The 12,052-nt window shown below is 42.5% G+C and overlaps 1 protein-coding gene across 1 annotated transcript in view; it reads left to right on the top strand.

The window, feature by feature from the left end:
* The first annotated feature begins 903 nt into the window (after nt 1-903).
* Nucleotides 904-12,052, top strand: part of LOC109388741 (mitogen-activated protein kinase kinase kinase MLT-like) — a 127,320-nt gene continuing 116,171 nt past the window's right edge. Inside the window, exon 1 of the mRNA XM_019653724.1 lies at nt 904-1,087. The gene's annotated coding sequence lies outside the window, so the exon portion shown is untranslated. The remainder of the gene's footprint in view (nt 1,088-12,052) is intronic.

Raw genomic sequence — 12,052 nt, 5'->3', positions numbered from 1 at the left:
TGTACACTGTAACTCAAGTCCTCACAATCTCATTTCTAGGTAGTGACAATATTTACCACTCATGCTGCTTCCCGGCTTTGCCCTGGCAACCATCCTACAACCACGTGGACTGCTCTCTCCCTCTCTAAATAACCGGTAAAATAAAAACGTAAAGACCTAATTCGATCCTTTTGGTTCTAGCTTCCCACGCTTCCCCAGTGGCCATAGATGACGAAATCCAAACTCAACCACCTGAATAACGTCGCCCATACCTTTGCAACCTCTTCTCACCTTTCCTCCACAGAACCATCCTTTCCAATCAACAATTACTTTTCTTCTCAATAGCTATTTCCACCTTTTGCTCACACCTGGAATGAATTCCAGCGTCCTCATTTGAACTCAGCATTGTTCAAGTCACCGACCAGGGCAGCAGACCCTCCTCAAATTCTGTAGGTATCATGGTCCCACTGAGGCAGCCTTCAGCCCTCTCTCCTCAGAAATATCTTTACAGGTCTGTCCCCTTCCTAACTAGATAATTAAGTCCTGCAGGGCACAAGGCAGCCTCCCATCTTTGTATTCCCAGAGCCTATTTCACAGGAAATATTTGTTGATAAGGACTGAGTTGACGGGATAGGTGGTGGTAACTTGTTAGAAAGATGTGAGGGTACAAAGGGGAGCAGAGGCACAGGTCCCCCTCCGCGCGCTCCCCACAATAAGGCAGATGGCCTCCGCCAAGCGGCGGCCGGCTGCCTGATGGGTTCCAGGGGCTTGGGGAGAAAGGTGCCCTTCGGGGTGCAGGCCCGGGAGACCCAAGCCCCGCCCCACGCCCAGCTCGCCCACGCGTCTGAGCTGCGGCCGGGCCACGGGCGTGCGGGGCGCGGGCAGGAGACCCGGTCGTTCCGCGCTCGGAGGTAGGTGGTGCTGTTGCCGCGACTGTCTTCCTCATTGGCGCGGGACGGAGAGGCGGAATGTTCAACTCCTGACTCTGGCGGAAGCGTGGGAGCCGCGCGAGCCGCCGTCCTCTCGCCCTCCCGTCTCCGCTCCTGCCCTCGCCGCGCGCGGGGCCTCTGCGCCCCCGGCTGCTTCTCGCGCCCGGCCCGGGAGCCAGGTAAGGGCCCGGCCGGAGGCCGCGGAGGGAGAGGGTGCGGAGGGAGGCCCGCTGCGCTCGCGAGTCCGGACATCTCGGGGCCGAGGCCCAGCCGGGGTCGGGGCCCGGGAGGTCGGCCGGCCTGCCGGAGCCACACGGGGTCCTCCGTCCCCGAACTGGGGCCCGCCCGGGCGGCGGCGGCCGGAGCGAGCTTTCCGGGCTCCCACGGGCTCGGCGCCCGACCTCAGCTGCGGCTCGGCCACGAGCGGCTCGGGAAGTTCGGGCCGGTCCCACGCAGAAGTTGGCACCAGAAAAAGCAGGGCGCAGCTCGGAGCGTCTCCGGGATTCTCAGCCCTGGGCGCGCGGCGCGGGCTTGGGGCGCTCCCGGGCCAAAGCTCCCCCCACCGAACGCGGGGCTCCCGGCCACCGAGCCCGCGACCCCAGGCGGGTAGCTCCGGAGCGCGGGGCCTCGCGGTGGGTTGACCGGGGCACTTCTCGGGAGGCAGACGCGAGTCGCCCAAATCAGGGCAGGGAGCAGGCCACTTCCCAGCAGAGGTCTGTGCGTGCGAGGGGGGACATGAACTTCTGCTTTCCTGCCGGGCCGGGCGCGATGGCTCCCCCACAGAGTGGCTGCGCCCTGCCCTGCCTTGGGCACCGTGGAACCGGCGCCCACCCGATTCCCACCCTTACCCCCAGCGTCCCCCTTTTCCTTCCACGGGAGCCGAGGGTCACCCCTTTGCCGACCCTGTGGCGTCCACGGGTTCGTGGGCTCTGAGACCAGCGCCAGGCCCAGAGGGAAACGCTGAGGCCGCCGCCACGCCTCGCTGCTCCTGACAGCTTACAGAAAAACTTTAATCCAAAACTGGCGAGATGACATCGAATTGCCAAATAAAACAGGAAGGGTGCAATCATTGTTAGAGTGCTGAAAAATGTATGTTTCTGATGCGCCTGGAGACCTTCCTCAAAAGCACTGTTTATGGAGAACTTAATTACTATTTTTGTTAGTCTCTTTAATAATGAAAGCAACACCATTTAGTGGCTCATTCCAAGTGATACTACCATAAGCAGCTCTCTCAGCAATAATGTTGTATTAGAATCGACTTACAGAATTAATTCGAGGATATTTGAGCTAAGATGATTGATTGTTCAAGTGTGTTGATATTTTAAAGCTGTTTTAGGAGAGCCTTCTTGCTTTCCTGAACTTGGTTGACTTGAACAGCCAGGATTCAGGGGATCCAAATCTACAAACACATTTAAAGACAAAAATAAACAGGTGATTCAAGACATCTACCGTTTTCTTTGTAATGGGCCCATCTCCACAGTGAAATTTCATGGTTTTTGATTTTCAAGAAAGTAATGTGACGGCTGCATTTTAATTATGATTTTGGTCATTCGTAGAGCCTTTGTTTTAAATTCTTGCTCCTCTAGTGAGGGATTTGGGAGATTGTAAATGCATATGAATTTAGTTTGTTTGGAAAGAGGGAATTAAGATAAAGAAAAATGGTCTTTCAGAGCAATGTGTACTGTTTATTTTACTCTTAAACAATTTAATTCCTACTATAACTTTTGGGGAGTTTTTTTTAATTGGAAAATACTGTTTAAATCAAAGTTTTAGTGCTAATAATTCCAGAGTAAATGACCATAATGCAATGGCAAGGATGTCTTTTTCTTGTCCAGGAAAGTAAATTAGGTGGTTGACCTCTTTTTCTTAATCTTTTAGGGAACATGTAAGGACATATTAAAGAGAGGGAGGCAGGGAGAGCGAGCGAGAGAGAACGAGAGAACACACACGCACTCGAGAGAGAAATAACCAAATATTAAGTACACGGATTTGGATCTAAAAATGGATGGTTAAAGATCTTGGGAACTAAGGGACCTTCTTGCCAAATAAGGAAACTTGGCAAGCTGCACTGTGTATTTTAAGTTAGCACAAGAGTGAGTGTTATTGGCAGTATATTGGCTGAGTGCCTATCTGGAATGAGCAGTGAAACTGACTTTGATAGGGAAACAAAATTATAAACAGAGTTATGAGGGGCGTGGAGTGAATAATCTAGTCATCAGAGAAAACACTGGGGAGATTATAATGATGTTTCATGCAAAGAGACCAGCCACAGAGTGAAGCTATTCGTGTGGAGGGAAAGAGGAAAATGGACAGTTGATTTTTTAAAAATTAATAGATTCAGAGAAAAAAGAAGAGAGAATCAATGATTTAAAAACAAACAAACTGAAAAAGGTGTGTGTGGTGATATAGTACTTCTTGGAATAAGATAGCCTTGTATCTGTATCCAGAGATGTTGAAAATAAAAATCAATTTGGATCATTGGTTTTCCATTTTATTTTACCCAGGACAGATTGATAGGGTGGCTTTTCTATCTAACTATATAATAGGAACAGCTTACGGACCTTTCGATCTTACTGCAGGGAAGATTTAGGCTACTTCTTTTATGGTTATTACCCTTGGCCCGCTACACACAAATCAGCCGAGTTTCCCTCACAGTACCTGTGAGGGAAAGAGAGCTATAATGCTAGAGCTTAGATTGGTTTGATTGATACATGGGTGCTTTTGCATCAGACCCGCCTACGGAGAGCTGAAGCATCGATTATGCCCTAATAGCAGTTACATAATCCCAACACAGTAGAAGATTCTGTGAGAACAAAGCAGCCACACATTTGACACCCTAGCCCAGCATCATAATTGCTAATAGGAAATGAAAGCCTCAGATTGAACTTTAGGTGGATGGTAAGGAATCCAGTAATTACTGTAATAATAAAAAAAAGAGTGTTTAAAGCACACTAGAAGGAGGAAGAAGAGTGATATTGGGGAAAAAACCTATGGTATGGTGGAAAAAAATGATATGACTTTGAAGTCGGATCTGAGTTTGAATCCCATTTGTGTTGCTTATAAGTTAGGGAGTTGGCTTGGGCCACTTTCATACCCTTGATCGTCAGTTTCCTCACATGTAAATTGCGGATAGTAAAACCTGCTTTATAAGCATGAGACAGCACATGGAAATGCTTGGACCAGTGCCTGAAACTTCAGCTGCCATAACTGAATAATAGAGAAGGGCATTTTTCCACTTTCTCAAGTTATACGCGGAGAACGCTGCCTGTCTCACCTAGACCCAGCCAAGGCCTGCCCTTGGTAGTCTGCCCTGTTCCCAGATCGTGCGTCTGTGTGGCTGTAGGGCAAGGAGGGTTTCATGGCTACTTATCCCGCTTTGAGTATAAGGATTGCTAAAGCAGCTTTGTGCACCTCTGTGTTTATAGACAGCTTTGTAATGTTTGCAGGTGAGAAACTGAAAATTAATGCATTTAAATATCTATATAAGAAGTTAGAAGAATTGGAGACTTGTATGAATAGGTGAAGGTTATGACCTAGAGACCAAAACCGAAATCATTCTTACAGCTGATTTTAAGCACAGCGTATCTCCAGGGAACCATCTTTCTTTCTGCACTTCCACATAGGAAAACCAAAGAGAAAAGGCAAGAATCACTGTCTAAAAGTCATGGAGTAAATCTTTGCTTATTAAACTTTTCTACCAAAAGTGTCCTGTTGTGGAGAATGAATGTATTCCTTCAGGGATCTGTAAATATAGCCATAAATACCCCCCAGTGTAAATCCTTTATTGAATCCTGAAAATTCATGTGAATTTTACATTCTCCTCTATAGTGTTTGACTTTATTGAGCAAACCAATACAAATAGGAAGCATATTTATTCTTCTAGTTCTTAAAATTGGTGCAGTGGTTTGTGTGTTTATTCATACACACCTGTGCAGTGCAGAAGTGGGCACTCCACGTATGGGCATACCCACGCTGGAGGAGTGCGGGCCTGGTTCTGATAAATGGTACTGCACCACAAAGCTTCACAGCCCAGTGCACTGCATGGGGTAATGCAATTCCATTGTGCTGAGAAAAGGAAAAGAAAGGGAAGGGAAGGGGAAGTGGGAAGAAAAGGAAAGGAGAGCTTTCATTTCCTGTGGTTGTACTGTGGTTTTCAAGGTGAGAAGAGCTCTTCCGCCTTGGAAGTCAAGGAGAAGGAAGGGGAGAGTCGTAGGATAGAAAACTGGGCTGTGGCTCTTGCCCTCCCAGCCGGTTTGGGAGGAGACATTTCGGAGGATGACCCAGTCATCTCCATTATTTCCGTCACTGGTGTTAATCATTGTGCTCTTCTGTAATATCAAGGGGCTCCTCTTAGTGTCAGGTTCATGACTGTACCCCTAAGAAGAGAAGGGAGACCATCCATACTTTATAGTAGGTTGATTAGTCAAAGCTTTCTCAAAGGGTTGGCGTGGATCTTAGAAAAAGCATGCAGTCGGCTGTCTTAGCTGATGCAGGAGTTTCCTACTGTACATGCCTACCTCCCCTTGAACCTCTCGGTGATGGGGAACTCACTACGAAGCAGGGTGGCATATTTTCTTGGTAGGCAACTCTAATAGCCAGGAATTCTTTCTGTAGCTTTTCTTCACAGATGGCTTTTCCTCTGATGGCTGTGCCACAGATGGCCTACTTTGCACTCTTCCTTTGGTCTTCTCTAGTTTTAACATGCCCATTGCCTTCCATCTTCCATCAAAGTCACCAGCTTTAACTCTCATATTGACCCTTCTCGGGGAACATTTCTTCCATGCAATTCGTCCAAAATCGTACCTGTTTGTTAGCAGCCAGGATGGTCAGATACTTTCTGTTTGACAGAAAACGGTTTAAGGGTAGAAATAGGAACTGAGTAGCAGCAAGATCCAGGGATGTGGGAGCCTGCTGACTGAAGTAAGCCTTGTTTACTCATGAGCAAATGCTTTCTCCCCCACCCTCTACCCCCAACGCCTGTGAATTCCTCTTGTAGCCAGCCTATCGAAATGTGCCCTGTCAGTGCTCCTTTACATTCAAATTCTGAATTTCTGTTCCCCCTGCCTCTGGTTATTCAACACAAGCAGCCCATGTCATGGGTCGTGCCTCCTTCTCATTTCCTAGTCGGGCTTCTGCTTGAGCAGATGTTGTTTCCACAGCATTTCTGTGGCATAAGTGTCCCTACTGCGTTCCGGTTCTTCCTATATTTTGCCCCTGGCAAGGAAGTGTGTCATGGAAGTCTACTTATAGTATATGAAACGTTAAAGTATGAATAAGAATATTTCATTTAACTAACTCATTTTTATTTTAACCCTTGCTTTGCTAGAGAGTTATGTTACTTATATGGTAAAGCATAGAGAAAAAAAATGAAACAATAGCCATTCTATCTTTTTAGACTTTTAAAGTCAGCTTCTTTCTAGTACCTGTGACTGAAGATCCTGTTCTCTGAGCCCAACCTATTCTATACAAAATGTGCTATTTTTCTCCGGTGGCAGCCTTGACGGAAGGAATATCTGTATTAGCCACGACAGATATCAGTACCGGTACTTGTATAGATCTTATCTTTTTTAAGTGATTTAAAAAACAAAAACATAGAACAGCAGTTCTGTTGAGGAATAGAATCTTTGCATCTTTGACCTTGGTGCTGTGAACACCAGACCAGAGCTTTCCCCATTTTTTTGAAGATAGGATTTGTAGGAGAAAAAAACCCTACAGAACCATAATCCAAGTGGTATTGTTTTAATACACATGATTATAAAGCACATTTTTATTAGTTTATTCACTAATCTATGTTAAGAACGCTAAAATAATACCAGCATAAATTAAGTATTAGGGCAGCAAGCTTGGCAAAAGAATTTGAGGGCCGTTTTCTAAAAGGTTTTTTTTTTTTTTTGGTCATACTCAGGTAATGATAAAATTAGCGTTTCTTTCTATATTGCATTAAAAATAAACTTATAACTTAGTTTTGTGAAGAAGGGAAAGAAGGAAGTGTAAATCAGGGATACAAAAAGAGGAAGGCTCTGAATTCAGAAATAATAGGCTCCTATAAACCTAAAAAATAGAAAAATCCAGAAAAAAAATCCCAAAGGTCTATTTCCTAGTAAAGTTAATCTTTTTATAAAGTAGTTTTATTTATTTTTTTTTAGCTAGTGATTTACAGTACTTAATGAATGGTTGAAGTTTCCTGAGTCCATTTGCTCTGTAGTAGATAAGATCTGAAAGAAGACAGCGGCTACCACAGGAAGTAAGTATACTCTAGGTCCCTACCAAAGTGAATGCTATAATTGAATACATAAGCCCTAGAAACTCCAGTATCTAAAAAGTGCAAAAAAAAAAAAAAAAGTATTGTCTTTTAAATGGCCAAAACTAATAGCAGAGGAGTGAGAAAAAAATACACAAAGAAACACAGATAAAAAGGATTTAGGAATCAATAGTACATTTATCTATTAATAAGTGCTCTGCAAAACTAACAGAGATTATAATATAAAGCAGTTCTGAAAACGGGAGAGGAAAACTGTTGAAGAAATCATACCTGAGTACAAAGGCTAAAGAAGTAGATGGCTGCATGTGATACTAAGACTTATTAAAGTAATTAGACAGTTCTAATTTCTAGTTATTGAGTATTGTACAAGTATACTGTGTGCTGGGCACTATGCAAGGCCCTTTCGCAGCGTCAACTATGCCCAGCGGGTATTATCACCAGTGAGAAGACAGAGGTCAGAGAGGCACAGCGCCTTGTCCGAGGCCTAACAGCTAGAAAGTGCAGATTTGCTGTTACATCTCTCCCCTGGGGGCCTTTCCCCTGGACCATGCTGCTTCTGTGTTGAAATATCTGTTATTTGGAAGTAAGATTTATCTAAGAAGCCAAATAATACTGTGCAAACTTGATAACTTTTGGACTATCCATTTTGAGACATTTGATAACAGAATGGAAAGGATTTCTAACTTTTTATTTAATGGTTCTGGAAATGCGATGGTCTGAGAAAAAGTGATTGGTTCAAGGTTACTGAGAGGTAGAGGCAGAGTTAAAACGCACATCTATCTAATTCTAAACGTTGTGCTTTGTTCTTGTTTTTTTATGTTTAAACTTTGGCGGGAGCTTTTTTGTTTTGTTTTGTTTTTTGTTTTTAATTCAGGGCCAAAGTCCATTTTTTGAACTGGAAGCCTATGCTTTCAGCAATTTAGTTAATAGTTAATTTTTTTTTAATTTTAATTTAAGGAAATTAAAAACAAAATTTTTTTTAATTTGTCTTACTAGTCAGGCACTCAAATGATTGGCTCAAACCAGCAAGTAAATTATTTTCAAAGTTGTTATACACTATTAGGCTTTAATTTTTGTGATATCCCTGTTCTAACTTACCCTTCAGTGTTGTGTGGTAGATAATTAATATTTAAAACAGCTTTGAGAGTTTATAAAGCAAAAGTTAGAATACTGCAAAATTAGGACTGGGAATTGTTGCATGGAGAAAAATTGCCTTGCGTAAAAGCAATTATTTTAATATGAAAACATCATTCGTTTGGGTATGCTATGTAAATACATTTATATAGATGACACTTCTTATTAAATTCTGGTGTATTCACTGGAAAACACATCGGAAAAATAAACATACTTGGATCTGGTCGCAGTCTTCCCCACGAAGCTCTAAGTGTGTATGGTTAATCGGCAACTCAGATTTTTCATGCTTCTGGCCATTGGTTGACCCTCTTAGAATAATGATTTTAAAGTTAAAGGAGAGAAAGCTCAAGGGGAAAAATAAATATATATGGTCTGACTCTCATATAAATGGCAATGGGCGTCTCAGTCAGGCTTTACAGCTAAACCCATGATGCTTTGCCCAGCTCACGGGAGCTAAAACCTGTACTTTTATACCCAGAATTGTGATCAGATGGGACTTAATTTTGTATGGTCTCAATAAATCTTTCACATAATTACATTAGTCTTTCCATTCATGCACAGTCAGTTTCCAAATGGCAGGATGTATCACAAAAGGAGTAACAGTGATTCTGGGAAGATGGTGACTAGTTGCCTCATCTGAAGGGGTATGATCCCGCTTCTCAGAGGCCCGCCTTCCTCCGGCGCCCTTAGGCCAATTTCAAATGTGACCGATCCTACCTTAGTTCATCCATATTCCCTGGACCTGCTATGCCCCAGAGGGCTTAGATTTATTCATATTGATCTCATCTTGGTTCAGATTTCTGTGTTTGTTTTGGAATGGATTTCCCCCGCCCCCCTCCTCCTCTTTTTCCTTCTTTCCTCTGAACTTCAGGACACCCAATCCTGGCAGTCCCAAACACACTCTTCCAAGAAGCCTAGGCAGCAGTTTCCAAATCAGGGTTTGCTTCACAATCTTCTTGGGGGCACATGTAAAAATTATAGATCTCAGATTTTACTTAATCTGATTGGACTCTTTCCAGCTGCAAAAGGTAGAATGGAAGAATAGCCAGAAAGTGTGTGTGTGTGTGTGTGTGTGTGTGTGTGTGTGTGTATATGCTCATTTATTGCTTATTCAACACATTTTTGAATGGAAGAGGTGCAGTGTGCCAGGCTGTGTACTAGGTGCTGAAGATCCAGATGAAAATAGAAATGACATTTGCCTTTAGGGAGTTTATGGACTGGTAGAAACTAAGTGGGAAAGATGAATGGATAAAGAAAGGTGTTATGGCACAGAGGGAGAATTTAACTCTGCTCATGAAGCTGAAAGGAGCTAATCGTGGACCGGAGTTTGTTTTAGCAAAACAGGACTTTTTCTAAGCCTGTGCAAAGGTTTGGAGATATTAGAGAGATCAGCATGTACTGGGAACTGCCAGTAGTTCCTCGCGTTTGTTTGGGGAATAAGACAAGTAAAAGTGGCTGTAAGTGGTAAAGGAAGAACAGAAGAGAATGTCCCAGAAATACAAGATGTGAGTTACAGACAGTTCACTGAGTGTCTTACCAATGAATGAAAGTGACTCACCCCCACGTATATGCTTTTAATTTCAGGATTCCAGGAATGAATACAAGATCCTAAAAGCTTTCAGAAAGGAAACAATATGTAAAAAGGATTAGTAACCAGAGTAGCATCAGACTGCTGTACAGCCACGTTAGGAACTAGAAGACTATGAGCAATCCTTTTGAAATTATAAGGAAAATTATTTCCTACCTAGCATTGAATACCCAAACAGGCTTCCAAATCAAGACATTTTGAGACACACAGACTCTCAGAAAAAAAAAAAATTATATCCTGGGCATTCTATTCAGGTAGCTAATGGGAGATGTGCACTGTCAACACAAGAAGGGAAACCAAGAAATAGAAGCCGGGAGATCCAGGGAGAGGGGTTCCCACTGGGGCACATGTAAAGGGAATGCTGCTGAGGATGGTGGAGGAAGTCCCAGTCCACGGCAGGCCAGACTGAAGCAAGATGAAGGGTATAGGAGGAAGGTCTCCAAGAAAAAAATAAAACCCCTCCCTCCAAAAAATTTTCCTGATGTTTTTACTTTATGAAAGTAGTTTTGTGGTTCTTCGGAGAGTTTGATGAGGTTAATAAAGTGTTAGCTGTGTAAAAAGCTAAGCAAACAGCAAAAGCTAAAACAGAGCAACTAATAATTAGGAGAAACAAAAAATTACCTAAGAAAGGAACCCTCCTTGAATCCTGGAAACTTTACTTTGTCAGACTGTGAACCGTGAATGTTAACTGTTACAATGTAGTTGGAAGCTGGGAGGATTTGGCAAGTGTGACATTTTTGTATGCAAAAAGGTAATGGGTGTTATACGAAAACGGAAATCCTTATCTTCCACAGGGAGAAGTTAATAGATTATATCTAAAATGGAGCAATCAAGAAATAGCAATATAAATACATTTTTTAGAAATATGGAGGTAAATACCAGAAGAAAAAGCTAAAGGAGTTGAAATTCGTTCCCTCTAGAAGAGAGAATTGGGTAGGGGAGGGGTGGGGCAGGGAAGTGAGTTCTAGTTTCCCTTATAAGCCTGCAGTTATATTTTTTTAATACTTTGATAAAAAATAATGATTCTTAAAAATACACAACTGGCATCTGTCACACTGAGTGAACCTTGCAAGTGGTGCTTTGCATTTCATTGGACAAACTTTTTAGCTTGCACATTCTATGTACCTACCTTTGGCATATTCCTAAATTTTATCCACACTTTCTTCTTTTCTGTGATTCACTGAATAAGAATGGAAGCAAAAGCTAGTAAGGTAAACTGTTGACTCAAATATGTGTTTGGACTGATACTATGGTTCCCCCCCGACCCCCGTATTTTTAGGTAGGCTCTAAGCTATACCTTTTAAACTTTAGAGGATAAACAGTCCTGTCTCTTGCCTTCTCCTCAAAGTAGGGCAGAGTTTGATTTCATGTAAGAAATCTTCAGTGACCTGATGTTCCTAAAATGAGATTGCTAGTCATCTGCACAGTAAGATCTCTGAACTGACTGTTTACATCACTCAGAAGAGCTTCAAGTTGTTTATAAAGAAATTTTGTCAGTTTATATACATACAAACTGCCCCTCAACCTTTTTATTTTGAAAATGATCGAACTCCCACAGAAAAATGAGAAGAGTCATAAAACGCCCATATAACTTTCACATAGATTTGTTGGTTTTCTTAACATTTTGCCACATTTGCTTTCTCTCTATACCCACACAGTTTTTTGAGGGTGAGGGGGATTTGAACCATTTTAAATTAATTTGTAGATACCATACTTTAATACGTCTCCTAGTATATCTCTCAAGAACAGGGCATCCTCATACAAAACCAAAATACCATTATTTGCCATGGATAATGTAATATTATCTAATAGTTAATATTCAGATTTCCCTAAAATCCCAATAATAACCTTCTGTAGATTTTTTTTCATCCAGATTCTAGTCAGTGATCATGCATTACATTTAGTCATCATATTTCTTTAAATCCTCTGCATCCTGGAAGTTTCCCTGCTTTTTAAAAAAAATCTTTCATGACATTGACAATTATGAGGAACCCAGGTCAGTTGTTTTGGAAACTGTCCTATACTTAGGAATTTGTCTTTTTGCTCCCTCATAAGATTTTGGTTTTCAATTTTGGCAAGAACATGTATATAAACTTTTTATCCACCTGCTTTTTTATGGCAGCTCCAAATTGTAGTCCTTTGTTTTCTTGTTTGTGTGTT

Source organism: Hipposideros armiger, unplaced genomic scaffold (genome assembly GCF_001890085.2).
Source record: "Hipposideros armiger isolate ML-2016 unplaced genomic scaffold, ASM189008v1 scaffold_205, whole genome shotgun sequence".
Lineage (NCBI taxonomy): Eukaryota > Metazoa > Chordata > Mammalia > Chiroptera > Hipposideridae > Hipposideros > Hipposideros armiger.
Note: the sequence above shows the minus strand (reverse complement) of the source record. Positions and strands in the feature narration are given on the sequence as shown.